At 46.1% G+C, this 17,296-nt stretch overlaps 1 protein-coding gene across 5 annotated transcripts in view; it reads left to right on the top strand.

Annotated features, from left to right (window-relative positions):
* rasgrp3 (RAS guanyl releasing protein 3 (calcium and DAG-regulated)) overlaps nt 1-17,296 on the top strand; it is a 45,034-nt gene that overhangs the window by 3,729 nt on the left and 24,009 nt on the right. Inside the window, exon 1 of one of the 5 annotated variants that reach the window (XM_064316843.1) lies at nt 4,859-5,078. The exons of 3 other annotated variants lie outside the window; for them this stretch is intronic. The gene's annotated coding sequence lies outside the window, so the exon portion shown is untranslated. Of the gene's footprint in view, nt 1-4,858; nt 5,079-7,777; nt 7,958-17,296 lie in introns of those variants that run through there. One more of the 5 variants, XM_064316845.1, reaches the window with a different exon arrangement.

Genomic DNA, 17,296 nt, shown 5'->3' on the forward strand with positions numbered 1-17,296 from the left:
ATTTATTTTGTCCTGTAAGATCATTTTCCTTTGTAGCAACAAAAAATATGCGCACACTGGAGGACTAAGCGTAGTTGTCGATGTATGTCGCCAATGATTTTATACGCACACGCATAGATATTTTCTATATCAAATATTAATATACAGTATATCTATTATGTGCTCTCAGGAAGAAAATACTGATGACTTCACAGCAATTTAAAGAACAGATTTTTGTGTGTGTGTGTGCCCATGTATACAACTATATGGGTGCGCATGTACTGTATGTGTTCATGTGTGGGACCGTGTTTAAGTGTGTGTGTGTGCGTGTGTGTGTGTGTGGCACTGCATGCATGTGTGTGCGTTTCTGCCCTGCGCATGATCCAATATGTGTTTTCTTTGGACAATGTTGTTGACGATTGGCGGTCTTTATTGGGTTGGTTTCTTAATTTTGTGCATCCGGAGTATATACTGTCCTCCTCAGAAAGTGTCACGTTCATTTTGGACACATTTTTGCAAAAAAATTTTTTGCTCAAGAGGGACTCCAAAAAGGCCAAAAATTTTAGGGTGTGACGGGAGTGGAACTCCCAGAAGAGAACATCGGTCGTGCTTTTATTCATGTAAAATATGGGAAAGGCAGTCGATGTTTCAAACAGGTTGCTGTCATGGGCCCTGGAACATGGGCACTGCTTAAATGCACTGTGTGGGCCCAGCTCGTAAAATCCCAGCTGTAAAATCAGCTTCAGCATCTGAAAGGTCAGAATCAGTCATGATGATGGGGGAGGATGATGATGCTGATAAAGACGTTATAATAAGGGACTCCATTACCCAGACAACCTCACTGGGCCCAGCCCGAAATAAGGAAGACAGGAGGGCACAGAGCTCAGAACAAGAGACACAGTAATGAACAGGGAGATAAAGATGTGTGTGACAGTGTGATTGTTGATAATGGTGAGGATTCCACTGGCTATGATTGGGATTACTCAATATTGACATGCTTATATTATTACCCATCATGCCACTGAGGAACTTCACTGAAATGAACTACGTGTGTGACTGGCTCAATGTAAAGTTGGCAGTGTTTGCTGTAACCGGTGGTTTTCTCTAAATACGGCTGTCAACACAGCCCAGATGTTTGTGCTCATTCAAAGATATGGAACTGAAGAGCGTTATGTGTTTTTCAGTTGCATGATGAGTCACATGCAGGATTTCCACCACCTCTCCACAGGGAAATACGACTGTAGCTTGGGGGGGGGGCGGGCAGCGCAGTCAGACAGTACCGAACAGCAGAAAGCACTTTACTGTCCTCCGGAGTGGCCAATCCCCCCAGGGCTCACCTATTTACTGTCGCTTCTCTCTCTCTCTCACTCACTCACTCTCTCTCTCTCTCTCCATCTCTATCTCTCTCTCTCTCTCTGCCGTAAGGATACTGATGTGAGCGAGGGCAAAGAGTGGCCTGCTCTGAACTAATTCAGCCAGAATAACCTGCTTCTGTTCGCAAGGCGAATATCGCACTTCGCTTCGTTTTGGCTGGACCGCAACAGCGGGACCAGCCCTATAAACACAAATGTCTGTGACTGAGTGACTGAGTGATGAAGTTACACCATTGGTTGGCCGAGTTATGAAGTTACACCATTGGTCGGCCGGACGACAATTTCGCACACCCATACACCGTCCAGCCATATACTAGGTTTTTACCTTTTCTTGTTTTTCTAGAGTAGTGATGCTACTGTACGACGATGTAATTCAACAACTGATTGGAGTTGTAGTTTTTGTAAACTTGGACCAGCATAAAAATCATGTTAAATGTTGGAATTTAACATGATTTTTGTGCTGGTTATTTTATTAAATGAATTGGACTGCGTTTGTGACATACGGTACAACCTTTAGAAGTTGTACTGTATCAGGGTCAAACGGTGTTGCCTACAAGCCATGCCATTTGTCTGAAATGTGTGTGTGTGCGTGTGTGTGTGCGCATGCATGTGCGTGTGAGAGAGAGAAAGAGAGAGAGAGAGAGACAAAGTACCAGCCAAAACAAGTAGCTGCCACCTGTGCAAGGCCAGGGGCAGAGTGGTGCTTCCTGTCGTAGGATTCATGAGACCGAACAGGGAAGTGCACCCAGAGCAAACCCTTTTCCCAAAACATTTCACACTTTCCTGAGAAATGATTGCCGCATGTTTCATTTAGATCACATCTACTGACCGTAAATTGCTCCGTTGAAACTTGTAAAGTTCTTTGTTTACCACACAGAGCCACTTTTCCCAGTAAAATCTAAAATAATGTGATGTGACGAATAGTCGTTCTGCCGCAGTAGTGATTTGTGGAGGAACTGCTGGAGAACATCAGAGTACAGAACAGAAGAAGCTGGCCTTCATTACCATTGACCTTCATTATCATTGGCCTTCATTACCATTGACCTTCATTATCATTGGCCTTCATTGCCATTGGCTTTCATTATCAGTGACCTTCATTATCATTGGTCTTCATTACTGAGTAGTGAAGTTCCCTCAGGTTGAGCAATCACACTACCAAACTGGATAATGTCCTTCCCTAAAATGCTGGACAGTCTCACATTCTATCGGCACTGAGAGCATTTCCTTCAGTCACATTCACTCTAATGGGAATCCCGTAGGCCTTGGACTATTCCACTGTCCATAACTTTAGCCAATAATAATAATAAATTATTATTATTATTATTATTTTTATTATTATTATTTTTTTTTTTTACATTTTCATGGTTTTTTCTCCCCCTCAAAGAAGGTGAAGGCTCTGGCAAGGCAAAGATTTTTGTCATCTCATAAATCTGGGAAAATGGTCCAGCTCATAGCTATTGTACCACAGAGGTGCAGTATTACATAATGTACATAAATCAAGTGGGCATAACTTTTGATTGTAACTATGCGTGTTATTGTGTTATTGTTCTGATTCTGCTTCGTACGTGCCGTTTCGGTTGGTGTTCTCTTTTTTTTTTTTTTGTTTTTTTTGTTTTTTTTTTTTTTACTGGAGCAAGCATTGGAAGCAGGCTTCCGTTTCCTGCTCTAGCAAGAGAGAGAGACAACAGAACGTGATTTTTTTTTCTTTTTTCTTTTTTTTGTTTAGTTTTTTTTTTTGAAGCAGGCAATGTTCTAGAAGCTTCTGATGCACTACTTCCCTGGGCCAGGCACAATCCGGGAACCAATCTCCAGCAGGATATGGCATCATTGTTTTTGTTTCGGTGATATTTTGGGGGGGGAGGCTGGACTCCCGAGGAGACATAACAATGGCGTGCATCGTTTCAGAACTGGGGGGGGGGGGGGGGGGGCAACTGCAGGCATGCGTGACACAAACCCCAAGCTGACCGGCAAATCAAAGCGAGGCTTATTGTAGAGTACAGAACCTTCTCCGCCCAATGGGCAACGGTGTTGTCGGTTTCATCGTCACGGGAGATGGGGGGTATTATGGTCTGCATGCTCGTAATGGTCCTGATTGGAACGGGCCCTGGCCAATGAGAGCCGTGACTCTCTGAGTGAGCTTGTTAAACTGTTTTTGTTTTCTCTCTGGTTTGTGAGAGGCTCCTTCATCTCTTGTGTTTTTTCGCGAAGAAAATTGTACAAATGGGCTAAATTGGGGCAGATTTCCTTATGTTCCAGTGCACTCATTTCCTACCCATTGGGAAACAATGTGGTGGTGAAAAGGAGGTCTCTCCTCATAGAGGAGGGGTGGCACCCATGTGGTGTGTCCTGCTGATGCATTTGGTAATAGTATGTCTCATGGTCCTGACCGTGACAGCGCCCCCTGTGGCCAGGAGTCCCACGGGTGACACATATTCGACGCAACCTCCTCCAATGAGAGAGGTTTTTAGTCATCAGGTGCCTGCGGCTAGTTTATCTCTGCAGTCCCCTACCGCTAAAGCTGTACTGCTCTGCTATCAAACTTCACAGCACAAAGAGGCGCAAAATGGCTGCATGCAGGTACATTGACGCGGGCTTGTAGTTCACTCTCTCCCGAATTGATGGTGGATGCTGCAGGGATGGGATGGGATTGGAAGTTCCAAAACAACAAAAACAAAACAAAAAAACCCCCGTAACATTATATCTCCTGGTTGCTACCGTACCTGAGCAACCTCAGACCCCCCCCTCCCCATGTTATTACTGTGAGTTGAAATCTGAAGCCCACACTGCTGGAAGCGAGATAATACCGTTTCAGTTCTGGGTGAAAATTGGCCTGTTGGCCTGGTGGTAAATTGTATTGCTTCAGGATCTCACTGGGGAAGTTTCTCATTTCCTGCAAGTCCCCATTCACGGGGCGAAATGTCAAAGCGCGTCGTGGTAAAAAATAAATAACACATTGAGTTTGGTTTATAAATAAAGTTTTATCCACCACGTTAGCCAACTCCTGGACAACAGCTGGTTATTGGGAAAGACTAGCAGAAGGCATGGGAGAGAGAAAGGGAAGAGAGAGAGAGAGAAAAAGAATAGCAGATTCATGCCGGCTGTCACTACAACACACACACACACACACATCCAGAGGAAAACACAACCATCACCCCCCCACCCCCCCCCACCCCACCCCATTCTTATTGTGACACATTTCCGGGCGCGCTCTGTTCCAGTTTACCTTGCGCTGGGGGGCCCTATTTTTAGCCTGCAGAAAAAGGGAAAAACAGCCCTGCGGAGGCAGGAAAACTAAGTTGGGAAAATAATAGGGGGAAGTCTGCCTGCCATTTTAGACAAACAATCGTGGAGCTAATAGAGCCGGCGGTCGTACGGAGAGCAGTCTGAGCCCAGGGCGTGAAGGAAGGGGGGAGAAGGACTTGGAGCGCTTTCGTACTGGGTCATCCGTTTAAAGGCCCGAGGAGAGAGAGAGAGGGAGGAGGGAGGGGGGGTGGGGGGCTAGAAAGGCGCTTGTTTCTTTGGCGAGGAACGGGCCAGCGTGGAACGCGTGTGAGGCGGTGAGCGCGTTAGGTTGGGTGCGCCCCCATCGTGCTCTACAGGGTTTTTTTTTTTTCGGAAGCTCTGGTTTTTGGGGTCGCCTCGGCCGTGGAACTTTGGGTCGAAGGGCACGAGGTCGAGTCGTCGAGGAGAGGGAGGAGAGCTTTTGGATCCAGCTGCTTTTTAACGGTAGGTCCAGGCGTGGGTGGACGGTCGTACGGAATGACCCGACAGGGGAAACTCTGTGGATTGTGATCTGTGGATCTGCTCACCTGCTCACTAACACCTTGTTGCTGACTCCTAGCTTAGTCTGAATGTTTTTCATTCAAAGTGTTTACATTGGCTTTGCAGACTGAAGGGATCCTGTTAGACTGGTGTGGAGAAACATCACAGCCTAATTGCTAAGTCACCTGCTTTGTAGTGTTAGTTTTGAGGTCATTAAATATCGCAAGTGTTGTCGCAAATGTAACTGTACGGACGTATTGCCTTGTTGGAATGTTTGGCCCACACAGTAAAATGTGTAGTGCTAATTTAACTGAAACAGGGTGTACACTCATCCAAGATGAATCCAAAGCATTCTAGCACAGCAAAATGTCCTCTATCCAAGTTTATTTAACACAGGACATGTCATTGTTTTCTTATCAGTGCATTTTTTTTTTAAAGCCATTCCTCAGCGAAGGCACAGAGCTTCGAAGCTTCTCGATGCATGTCAGGAGACATGGGTTTTCGTATTAAAAGAAGGGGTTTGGGGGCTGTTGGTGTGTCCTGCTGGAACACAGATTCATCAGTGCAGTGAGACTCCCCATGGTCAGTAACCCAGCCCCCACAGCACCAGCTCTCAGGTGCTTAAGTGGACATATCATCATTTAGTGAGGGGGGGTGGGGATTTCCCTGCCGCCCCCCCCCCCCCCCCTCATGATTGATTAGACAACCGAGGTCCCTCTCACAAACCTCAAGCCACATGCATCGTGTGACATTTAACATGGTGTTGGGCAGCTCATGAAGGCATACTGGCTTTTTGGTGGCTTAATTAGAACTTTGGCAAAATTCTAATTTTCTAATAGTCTATTTCATGTTTTTGGATTTGATCAACGCACCAGCTCTTCGGTGCATTTGTCCTACACAATTAGCTGTGAACATTAGCAGTAGCATGTGGGATGCTGTTCAGAGGAGTTCTGGGCTTTCCCAAACTGGCAGTTAATGGAGGGGGGGGGGGGGGCGGCGGCGGTGGGTGTGGTCTTGCAAATACAACTGGGAATTCCAAATTCCAAATTATGAGGAAAACAAAAGAATGGGGTATGGAGAGATAAGCAGGCCTGGGACCTGTTAATTGAAATCCCTCCAGCTGTCACTGTCCCATGACACACCTGACAGAGCTCTCCCCTCAGCCAGCCGGCAGGTTAATTACCTGCGTAAGGTGCGTTTCACCCTCAGCTTCGCTCCTGGGAGCTGCGGCAGCGAGATTAGCGTTTCCTCAGGTTGTTAGCTCGCTAGCTTCATTAGCATAGTGTGAATACCCGAATGTCTGTGAAAGCCCTAAAACTCCTTTAAAAAAAGTCCTCCTTGAGCATCCGTGTAAAAAAAAAAAAAAAAACAGATCGCGATGGCTGCTGTTTTTGGGAAGTTTTTTTTTGTTGCCCTGGAAACGCCGTGGAGGTAACCTGAGGGAGGGTTTCAGTCTCAGGGTTGCCAGTCTGTGGCCTGGGGAGGCCAGCCAGAATAGTATTTGGAAGAGGAAGTCCCTCTGGACCATTGGAAAATGAATGAGGTGGTTCCAGTTACTTATCCATAAAGCTTCTTCTCTCTTGAATTGTAAATGCTACAGTACTTGCCCCCCTCGGATAAGAGAAGGGGCACTTTGGTCTGGCGGGGGCCAGCCGATTGGGGGAGACGTACGACCAAGAGCTCCATCGATGTCAGTCAGAGAGCGTTGACCTGTTTGTGATGACGATGAGGCCTATGTGTGCTGTGCTGGACGTTCGTTGGTATGTGTGTACATGTTTATGGGTGTGTGTGTGTGCGTGTGTGTGCGTGTGTGTATGTGTCTACGTATCTATGAGTGTCTCTATGTGTGCGTGTGCATGCGTGCGTGTGTGTCTGTATGTGTATGTGTGTACATGTTTATGAGTGTGCGTGTGTGTGTATGTGTCTAGTATCATGAGTGTTCTGTGTGTGCATGTGGTGTGTCGAGTGGCGTTATGAGTGTGTGTGTGCATGTGTGTGTGTGCGCGCATGTGTCCATGCATGCGTGTGTGCGTGTGTGTGTGCATGTGTGTGCATGTGTGTGTGTGTTTGCCTGTGCGTGTGTGTGTGTGTGTGTGTTCGCATGTGTGTGCATGTGTGTGTGTGTGTGCGTGTGTGTGTGTGTCTACGTACGTGTGTGTGCGTGCATGCTAACAGAATTAGAGCCGCCACATTGTTTTCCTGCGTCCTGTCTGGGGCTCAGTGCCGGGATTCACCCAGGTATGCCTGTGATGCGCGCGAGCGAGGGGCGGGGCAGCTGTTCCGAGGGTAAGCTTTGTTTTCCTGAAACAGTGTGTGTGAGTGTGTGTAAACTCTGGAGGGGGGGATTAGGGGAGGGGGGGGGGGCAGATGTGTATAATTGATGGCCTCTGGCCTGGCCTTGGGAGAGACTGTACTCTGCAGTGATCAGCAGCTGTTCCACATCACCGCTCCTGCATGGCCTGTGAGCTGCAGGGACTGGAGGCGACAGAGAGAGAGATAGAGAGGGAGAGAGAGGGAGGGGGAGAGAGAGGGGGAGAGAGGCAGAAAGAGGAAGAGAGAGAGGGAGAGAGAGAGAGAGAGAGAGGGAGAGAGAGAGGGAGAGGAGACAGAGAGAGAGGGGGAGAGAGGCAGAAAGAGGAAGAGAGAGAGGAAGAGAGAGGGAGAGAGAGAGAGAAATAGAGAGAGAGAGACAGTCAGATAGAGTGTGAGCAGGAGGGAGAAGAATAGAGAAGAGAGACTGAAGGGAAAAGATTGAGAAACAGAGATGCAGAGAGAGACGGGAAACAGATGAAGAGAAAGCGAGGGAGAACAGGAGACAGACAGACACACCAAGAAAGAGAAAGGTACCGCCTAACTTCAGTCATACTATACTATACCATACTACACCATACTACGTCCTGCATTTGGCCATACTATACCACATACCGTACTCTAACAAGGGGCAGTCGGGGACAGCTAGTGAACTGCTTCTTCGCCGTTAAATTGGCCAGTAACCTCAGGGTGAGAGTCCTGTGGAGGACAGATTCGGCTTGAAGTGAATGTCACAGGTTATTCTTTTTGTTTTTCATTGAAAAGCTCTGCTCAGATTCTAAATCCGAAAGGGAACAGTGACCCCCGCGGTACGCCATTTCCACGCTGGATACCTCACACTGAATAGTTTTGTGTTCTGCTGTTTCTTTCACAGAGGTAATAAAACCTCCCCGGAAGAGCAGACGCCAGAACCCTCTACATTTGTTTATATATAAGAACCTCGGCCTATGGAATTCCCTCGGACGATGTTTGGGGAGGGGGGAGGGGGGGGGACAGAGAAACAGGCACGAGCTGATGATCCAACAAAATGGTTACATGAGAAACTGAACAGCATGAAAACATATCGTCTCTCTCATATATCCTATTGCTCTAAAAGCTGTGTTTCTGACACTAACATGAAGGCCGCAGTATTTTTCAGAGAATGCCTCATGCTGGCCAGCAAGGGATTTGTGTTTGTTCAATGAGGGCCAGTAATCTGCTAATTGGAACACGCATAGTTTGGGCATGAGGCATAATGAGGAAGTAGAGCGATTCTCACGACCTCTTTCAGAATACCCATCGCTGGCACCACCACTTTGTGGAGTTTCCACTGCGCAGGATAACGCGAGAAAACTTTGTCACGCGCGTCGCTCAGAGGGACTGTCTTGAATGACCGTGGAAGTGTTTTAATGCTGGCTGGAAAACAACGTCTTTATCAGAGGCCAATGCTTTGGCAGACTATTTACACTTCTTTGGAGTAACCTATATTGCAACTACAATGTTCCAAAATCCAACTTCAAAGCATTATGTCATCAACAATGAACAAGGTTTCTCTCAAGGTAGCTATACGATATTTATATATTTTTGCACACTGTAAAACCCAAAAGCTACTCTTACTAAGCTTTAAAAAGAGAATACGTCATAATAACTCAACTAAAAAAAAAAAAGAGTTCTTAAAAAGTTTTGAGCTTAAAAGACCAGTGAACACTTGAACAGAACAGGTTTCCCTACTCCAGTGGTTCGAGCCTCTCCGTTTCCTCAATCCACTTCAGTAAACTAAGCTCTTTGGTTTTACAATGCATTAACTTGCCAAAGTGAACCCAATTGACAGTATATCCCTGTACAAAGCTTCCTTTATCAATTTTACTCAAGTGGAGCGAATAATGGACAGCACTGGAAACAGAGTCTAGGGTCATTGCTCTTCATTTCCTGCAACGAAAGACAGCCAGTCTCCTGGACTAATATCACAGTACCTAATGGAGTCATAATTGCATCCATTGCATATATGTGCACACAATTATGATTAAAGCACAACGGCAGGTAATGGAAGCTAGGCAGTTGATTTATTGACTGATGTCTTGAGAGAGAGAGCCATGTCATGGCTGTCCACGTGACGCATGCCAAGATGGTGACAACAAAAAAAACAAAACTGTAGCTTTCTTCTCCAAAATCCACAAAAGCGAAATTCTCAGGCACATAAATACAAATAAAACAAAAAAATTAAAACGGAAAATGATGCGTTTTTTTCGGTTGTCGAGTTTGACTGCCGCTTTTATATATTCGGCTATGTTTTTGTCAAGATTAAAATACCAAAATCACGAATAGCTTTTTGGGTCTCGTGTTTTGATAAAGGTGTTCCCGGGAATACTTCTCATCGCCTCCTCAGCCTGTTTTCTGAAGCACACCACACAGAGGCAGAGGGCCCTCTTTCCTAGAGGGGCTTGAGTTGACCATGCAATCTATGTGACCCCCCCCCACACACACACACACACCTCACGGTGATCAATAAATCATTCCAGAAGGACACCTCAATTACCGGAGTCGTGAGCAAACCAGAAAATTACAAAGACATCACAAAGAGCGGGGATGGGTGAGCTCTTCACGTTGTGAAACCAGTCAAATATCTCTTCTGCAGTTGTGCAGGAGGGAAAACGTTGAAATAATTTTTATTTGTTTATTTATTTTTTTGCCAGCTAGGATTGAGACACAGTCTCGGCCACAGATAGAATGAATGTCAGGAGGATGAGCGGTAATGTATCGAGCCATCTGTACGGGTTAGCTGCGTAAAGCGTGCTCCTGTGAATACATCGACACGTTAACTGTAACGCGCATTTTTGATTTTGCTGCAGAGACAGCCTGTCATTCCCTCCCTATTCGAAAGCTGCAGAGTGGAAATGGACCTGCTGGCCAGGCCGACAGGAGCACATAGACGCTGCAGACATGGAAACACAACAATAATAATGCAAATATTTGTGCTATTTATACAGCGGGCTTTAATCACAGCTACTGTGAATAACGGGTGAAAGTGCTGGGTGATTTAGTTCAACCCACTGACCCAGTTGTGGAAGATTTATTTTTTTATTCATTTTTTAAAACCAAATCAGGTCTGTGAAACGGCTGTAAAGCCAGGTCGCATCGTAGCTTATGTTCCAACCCTGTCTCTCGCAAACAAGAGTCTTTAATTTTTTACACCGGCTCATCGGTGCGCCTTCTCACACCTCATTAATTTTGTTTTCCCCTCCGCTCTCCCTCCTGTCAGTGAGAGGGAGGGGGGAGAGAGGGAGAGAGGGAGAGAGAGAGACAGGAGGGAGGGAAGAGTGAGTGACGAGAGAGAGAGAGTGACGGACAGCCTGTCTGGGGGCTGTTCTGCCTCTCACCTTCGGGCTGAGGTACAGAGGAGATGTGACCAGCTTCGACGTGTGTACAGTACACACACACACACACACACACACACACACACACACATACACACACACACACACACACACACACACACTCACACACACACACACACTCACACACACACACACACTCTCACACACACATGCACACACACACACACACACACACACACAGGACACCGCAGCTCTTCTCTTTCTGGCTCAGTAATGAACGGTGCCTCTGGTCTGCCGCGGACTCTCCAGAACCGTTTGCGCAGACGGGAGGGCTGTCTGCTGAGCGGTTTAGCGGTATCGGTTCGGCTGTGTAAGGTGTGTGCGGTTGGTCTTTGGCGAGGCGGGCGTATCTGAATATGAGTGCCGGTGGTGGAAGTCCACGCGCCCTTAAAATAGCCCGTCGACGTTGCCGTGACATCGAGATGCTCTAATGCGTCAGTGCCCGTCACAGAAATTAACCGAGGCTGATTAGAGTCGACCGAGAAGACGTGCACTAGCTGGAGAGCGGTCCCGCGGAGTCCTGGAGATTCGGCAGACCCAGAAACCGCTTCGATTTGCAGCCTGTTGCGTTTTCCGCCGATTCCCTTGTCCTCAAATCCCCTATCTGCCGCCCCCCCCCCCCCCCACCAACCCACCCCACGCACGTGCCTTTTTCATACGCCGCCCGGCACATCGTCCCGATCGCGTGACGGAGGGCCGTGTTTGTCGACAGGCCCGTCCGTGCCGATCTGGAGCCGGTCACAATGGGCCGGTCCTTATCTGTGTGTGCCCATGCGTGCGCCCCGCGCGTTCATCAGGGGGACCTGAGGTCACCCCAGTGAGCCTGTGTGTGCGCTCCGTGAGCCGTAAGCCCAAACCCAGACAATATCGGCCCTTTGCAGGGAAAGCTCAGCGATTTAACATTCTAGGAAGGGGAGGGGGGGGGAGGGGGGAGGGGGGAAGGGGGAGTAAACCTGTACCAGCAGCAAAGTGTATTGTCAAAGTAAAAGGCCGAATTTTGCTACATCTTGGAAGACCTGATTGTCGACTGATGTGTCCGTGGTACAAGTGTGGACAAGTGCGCGAAGCAGAAATTAAGATGTTGGTCTGTATTTTTTCAAAAGTGAAAAAGAAAACGCACACCTTGTTTTAGCGAGGTGCAGACCAGAAGGACATGCAAGTGAAACTTAAAAAGAAAGAAGGGTCGCACACTCTGTTCACTCCAATGCAGATTTTTATCGCCAGCAAGCTGCCTTCGTCAGGGCTGTATTCTGTATTTTCTCCCCTGAAAGTAAACGGCTCTTACAGTGGGGCGAGAGTGGTTTTTGGCCGTAGACGCGAGGGCTTTAATCCGTCTGTTTTTTTCTCAGCCGAATGAATTTGTGCATCTCCTCTTGAGGCTACAAATGAAAAACAGCGGGATTATGCCGTGCCTCTTCCATCTTTGTTCCAACCCAGCCCCCCCCCCCCCCCCCAGCCCCCCCTTTTTATTACATGATTATTCTCAGACTCTCTTCTGAACAGCATCCTTTGGTGTGGTTTGCTGACAGTGAGATATGCTCATATGTCTGCTTTGTTATTGTGCAGGCCTTCATTAATAAGATGTGTTATAAAAAAAAAATTTTTTTAAAAGCTTTGAAGTACATAAATTTAATGGATTCGTGCTTTTTTTATTGAGGGGGGCGGGCGGGCGGAGGGGGGGGGTTGCATTTATCTCTGTCCTTTGAAAGCTACATCACGCAAGGAAAGAACCTACAGTCTATGGAAAGAACCCGTTGGCCAACCACCTTAGTGAATGATTAATTGCTTCTGAGGGCCGGCCAATGGAAAATCGGGTACTTGGCGGCTCACGCCAGACAGAACCTAAATCACACTCGACCAAAAAAAAAAGATAAGATGAATAAACAAAAGTACAGTTTTTGATGTTGCGCCTTAACTTTTTTAAATTTTTTTTTATTTTTTAGAATGGTCACCTTCTGTTTTGTCAGAAATAGATGGTCATTTCCAGCAGGTCACCTGGAAAAAAAGAGCTGTCATCTTGTACATCCAGACCATATTTGGATCCATATCTTATCTTGGGCATTCCAACCATTCATAATAGAAGGCACAACATGAAGTTTTGTGTGCGTGTGCATGTTCGGTGTGTGCGTGTGCGTTTGCGTGTGCGTGTGTTTGGGGGGGTTAACTGCTGCAAACTCAAAAGAGCAATTAACGGTTAAAGCTGAAGATGATGACGAAGAAAACTTCACTCCCCCCCATCCATCAGCCCCCTCACTTCCCACCTAACCCACCCACCACCGCCGCGCGAGCAGCAGATCTAACTTAATTACTGCAATTAAGCACAGGAGCCCTTTCTCATCTGCTTAGGCCCCCTCGCTCTTCCACCAATGAGAAGACACGATGATGGATGACACAGGGCCCCTGGCTCAGGGCAATGTGGACAGTGTTCTCAATCAATTAGCGCCGAGAGAGAAATCTGCTCAGGCTCTCAAGCTGGCGGCTCTGATAGTCCTCTCAGAAGAAAGAGCCTTGTTTGTGTCATCTGCGTTGCCCTGTTTTTCCCGTGACAGCCTGAAAAAAAAAAAACACAAAAGTTCAGCACTGACTCTTTGATCACAAACTGAGGAGAGTATGGTCCAGTGATTCAGGACATTGGTGACCAGTGAGGGCGGAGGGTGAAGTTAGTTGACAATACTTCAACAGGAATTAGAAGTGAACCTTCCAAAAAAGCATTACAAGCCTATGTTTATTTGTTAGTATTTCTTACGGTGGATACTAGAACGGGTTTGAAATCTTTCAAATCATGGTGCGGTGTCTGGTATTTAATTGTATCGGTGGAACGGTGTTGGTCAAACTGCAGCCCGAACAAGCGTGCGTGGGATAAGCAGGCTCAAAAAATGTATTATTGTTTGGAGTCCCACGCGGGGGAACAGCATGCCTTCGATAAGAATTGTTATCTTTGCCTTTTTCTTAATCCGTTGCAGCTGCGTACGCTTGCTGTTTTATCCGGACGTTGACTTTTATTCCTCCGGTCTCAGAGAGCAGAGCTGAGCATTGCTTATTATCCACAACATTCATACTTTAACCTGGAGAATTACAGTACGAATGGCGTGGAAGATGTATACATTTATAAAGGGCATTTAATCACATGTTGTATTTGATACTATTCTATCTATTCATATCAAATTAAGCTAATGTATTGTATATGTATATTCATGTCACCGCCGCAATATATATTCGTTAGCTTAACCGATACTGTAGAACGGAAACTTCAATAAAGGGGAATTTACAGTAATTAGAGTATGAAACTGTAAAATAATCTGCAATGGAAAGAGGTTACCTAAATTAAATGACATACAGGAGAGGTAAGCAGATCTGCTGACAGGAAAATGCAGTTCTCGCCACAGGACATGTAATCAGTTTTGGAGAGATCTGCACCTCTGTGCATGAAAAGGGTAGGTTATCCTGAGCCACTGAGCCTTTATAATGCTCGGCCATATCAAATGCTGGAGTGAGCAGCATCAATCGATACAAAATCAATGATAAGCATCAATCTCTAGCCTGACGGAATTTTTTACAAATCAAATAGAACTGGACGTTTGAAACAATGCGGCCGTTGTAAATATTTTATCACTTTTTACGGCGCTCCGCTTTGCCAGATTTACGATGTTAAGCAACGCTGCCGATTTAATGAAACTGGCGGATCGATGAGCGCTTATCAGCCGGACCCCAGCCCCGCTCGCGTGTCTGAGGCTAGCAACGGTTGCTAGCTTCCGCCTAGGTCATCAACGGCGTTAATAGCCCCGGACAGCCGTTTGAGCTCGTATCGGTGAACGACGTTCCATTTTGATTCCTCGTGTGAGGTGGAGAAAAAAAAAAAAAAAGGCCACCACCATGTATCTTGCAAATATCCTCGCGGCACTCTTTCAGAAGAGTCGAACTGTCAATCGGCAATCGCCTTCGGGGAAGGACTCGGGGGGAGGAGACTCGGGGGTGGGGGGTGGGGGGGGGGTTTATTGACGTAAGGTTATTAGGTTTGTGGCGACGTGTCGTGTGCGTGGCAGGGGAGGTGACGGCAGCAGATACACAGGGCAGTTAACGGCTTCCAGTCACCAGGGGACTTATTCCCCAGTCTTTTATAACCAGGCATAACCCCCCCCCCCGCCCCACCCCACCCCATTTTAAACACGATGAATCGATTCCCAGCCGCACTGCTCCTGGGTAGTCCGCAGATGCCCCCCTCCCCCCATCAACCCTGATTGGTCAGGAGGTGCATGAGCGCAACAGAGCAGGGCAGCGAATAACAGTGTCGATGACGCTCTTGCCTCCATTACACAGATGACATATTTCCATGATGCAGTTTGGATGGCCGGTGGGCTGTATTGGGTAACACGGTTACATATTCAGTGTTTAATCAACTCGAGGAAAGCACGTTTCACTCCGACCCGGCACATTTGTGGCCGCCTGGATTTTTTTTGCTGTGCACACGCACCTCTTGGTAGAGTGCCGTTTGGAAATGGTAGACTTGCACCCAGCATAGATCCACTTTTATTTGCGCTCACATTTTGCCCAGAGAGTGCTCTTTCACTCCTTTTATTTTCAAAAGATGAGAGTTTTGCTGGGTTTTTATGGTTGTTGTTTTTCACCTTTACAGTTGAGATTGTTCAAATGTTCAGGGAAGCCATTTTGAAAAAAGCAGCCAGGTTGATTTTTTTCATTTGCCTCTGTGTATTTTTGTCATTGTTATTTTTCAAAACCATCAGGCTCAATGTGCTTCAATTGGGGTAGCGCTTCACCAATGGCACATACTCAGTGCCGTTGTCTGGCATCGGTTGCGTTCAACCCCTGGGTCATGCCTGAGCAGACACCTACCCTATGCCGGCGATGACACAGTAGCGCTTGATAAAGCTATTTGCTCCTTTTCCATTCCATTTACACACCTTGCCGGTTATATAACACCAATCACTAACCCTCCTCCCCCCCCCCCACCCCCATCGAACACGGGGAGTCCTTGTCGAGTTCACTGGGCCAGAATGATATTATGAAATATGCATTGAACGGTAAGCTGTTTAAGTAATATCATCACCATGAGCACATCAGGAAGTCATTAAAAATTGAGAGGTGCTGGGGGAGTTCTGTGAATGCACCTTGCTTGTTGTAGGAGTGCATTTTGAAGACATGAGGTTGGGGGTTGGGCAGAACACAATTTCAGCATAAACACTGAGAGGGTCAGTTAATGTGGAGTGTTCTTTCCGTGTTCCTGTAATTCGTCTTCCGAACAAAAAGTATAAATGTACAAAAAAAAGCAAAGACATGAATGTGTTATTTATGAATATAGAAAAAAATGTAATCCTATGTGTGTAATTACACTGGGAGAGGGAGCGTAGAGAGTGTCTTAAAAATAAGGTCAGCTACGCTCCCAAATAAGATCAGACACTAATTGTACATCAGCCACTTACAGCTGTTCAGAAGTAATTTCTGAAGAAAATCAAAGCATGCTGTAAAGTACATTTTGTGTAAATTTGATTTAACTTGGATTAATTTTGGTGTTGTACAGGAAAAGCACCCCTGGGCATATGTCTACAAGCATGCAATGAATAGGCACGCTGTTTCATGACAAATTTCCTTTGAAAAGATTGTTTTGACCATTTAATATAGATTTCCATACAGATTTTAAAAATAAAACTTTAATGGGTGTTTCTACCTCTTTAGAGGGGCTTCTCACAACTGCTGATACTCTCAGACTATGCCTATGTACTGTAATTACCCTGTAATTACACAGATACAAACATTTGCTATGCTTATATAATGTAATTACCATGTAATGACACAGATACAAACATTAGCTATGCTTATATAATGTAATTACTCTGTAATTACACAGATACAAACGTTAGCTATGCTTATGTAATGTAATTACCATGTAATTACACAGATTCCAAATGTTAGCCGAAATAATATTGTAGATTTTTCTGACTCAAATTAAATAAAAGGTGGTTCCAAAATTAATGACTTTGAATTAGCTATGGCTGACATTGATCCCTCATGATCTGATCACAGCACCAGTTTTGGATCATAAAATGGAATATAAGCATTATTTGGGATTTTTTGGGTGCATCCATTTGTGTAGAGAGACGTTACATTGCCACTGACTTAATTGCCTTTTAAATGGCTGTGGAATATTAAATAAACTTATGGAAACACAAATCAAGCACAGACCGCCACACAATCTCTATGGGGCATCGGCGATAGCCATGTACAACAGATTCATCGCTTAATGGAACGTTGATCGTCTTCTGATGTCAGTTTCTTCTTTTTTTTTTTTTTTTTGGAAGAACATTGAGTTCCCTCTGCTTTGTGCCTCCTTGGTGGTGAGCATCCTTCAGAGGGCTTCCTGAACCCAGAACCAAGAGAAACATCTCTCTCTCTCTGTGTCTTTTTCAATTAGTATGAATGCGCACTCAGCAATAGAACGACTTATGATTTTCAGTTTTGTGAGACTTGCATATTGGAGACAGG

Source organism: Anguilla rostrata, chromosome 18 (assembly GCF_018555375.3).
Source record: "Anguilla rostrata isolate EN2019 chromosome 18, ASM1855537v3, whole genome shotgun sequence".
Classification (NCBI taxonomy): Eukaryota; Metazoa; Chordata; class Actinopteri; order Anguilliformes; family Anguillidae; genus Anguilla; species Anguilla rostrata.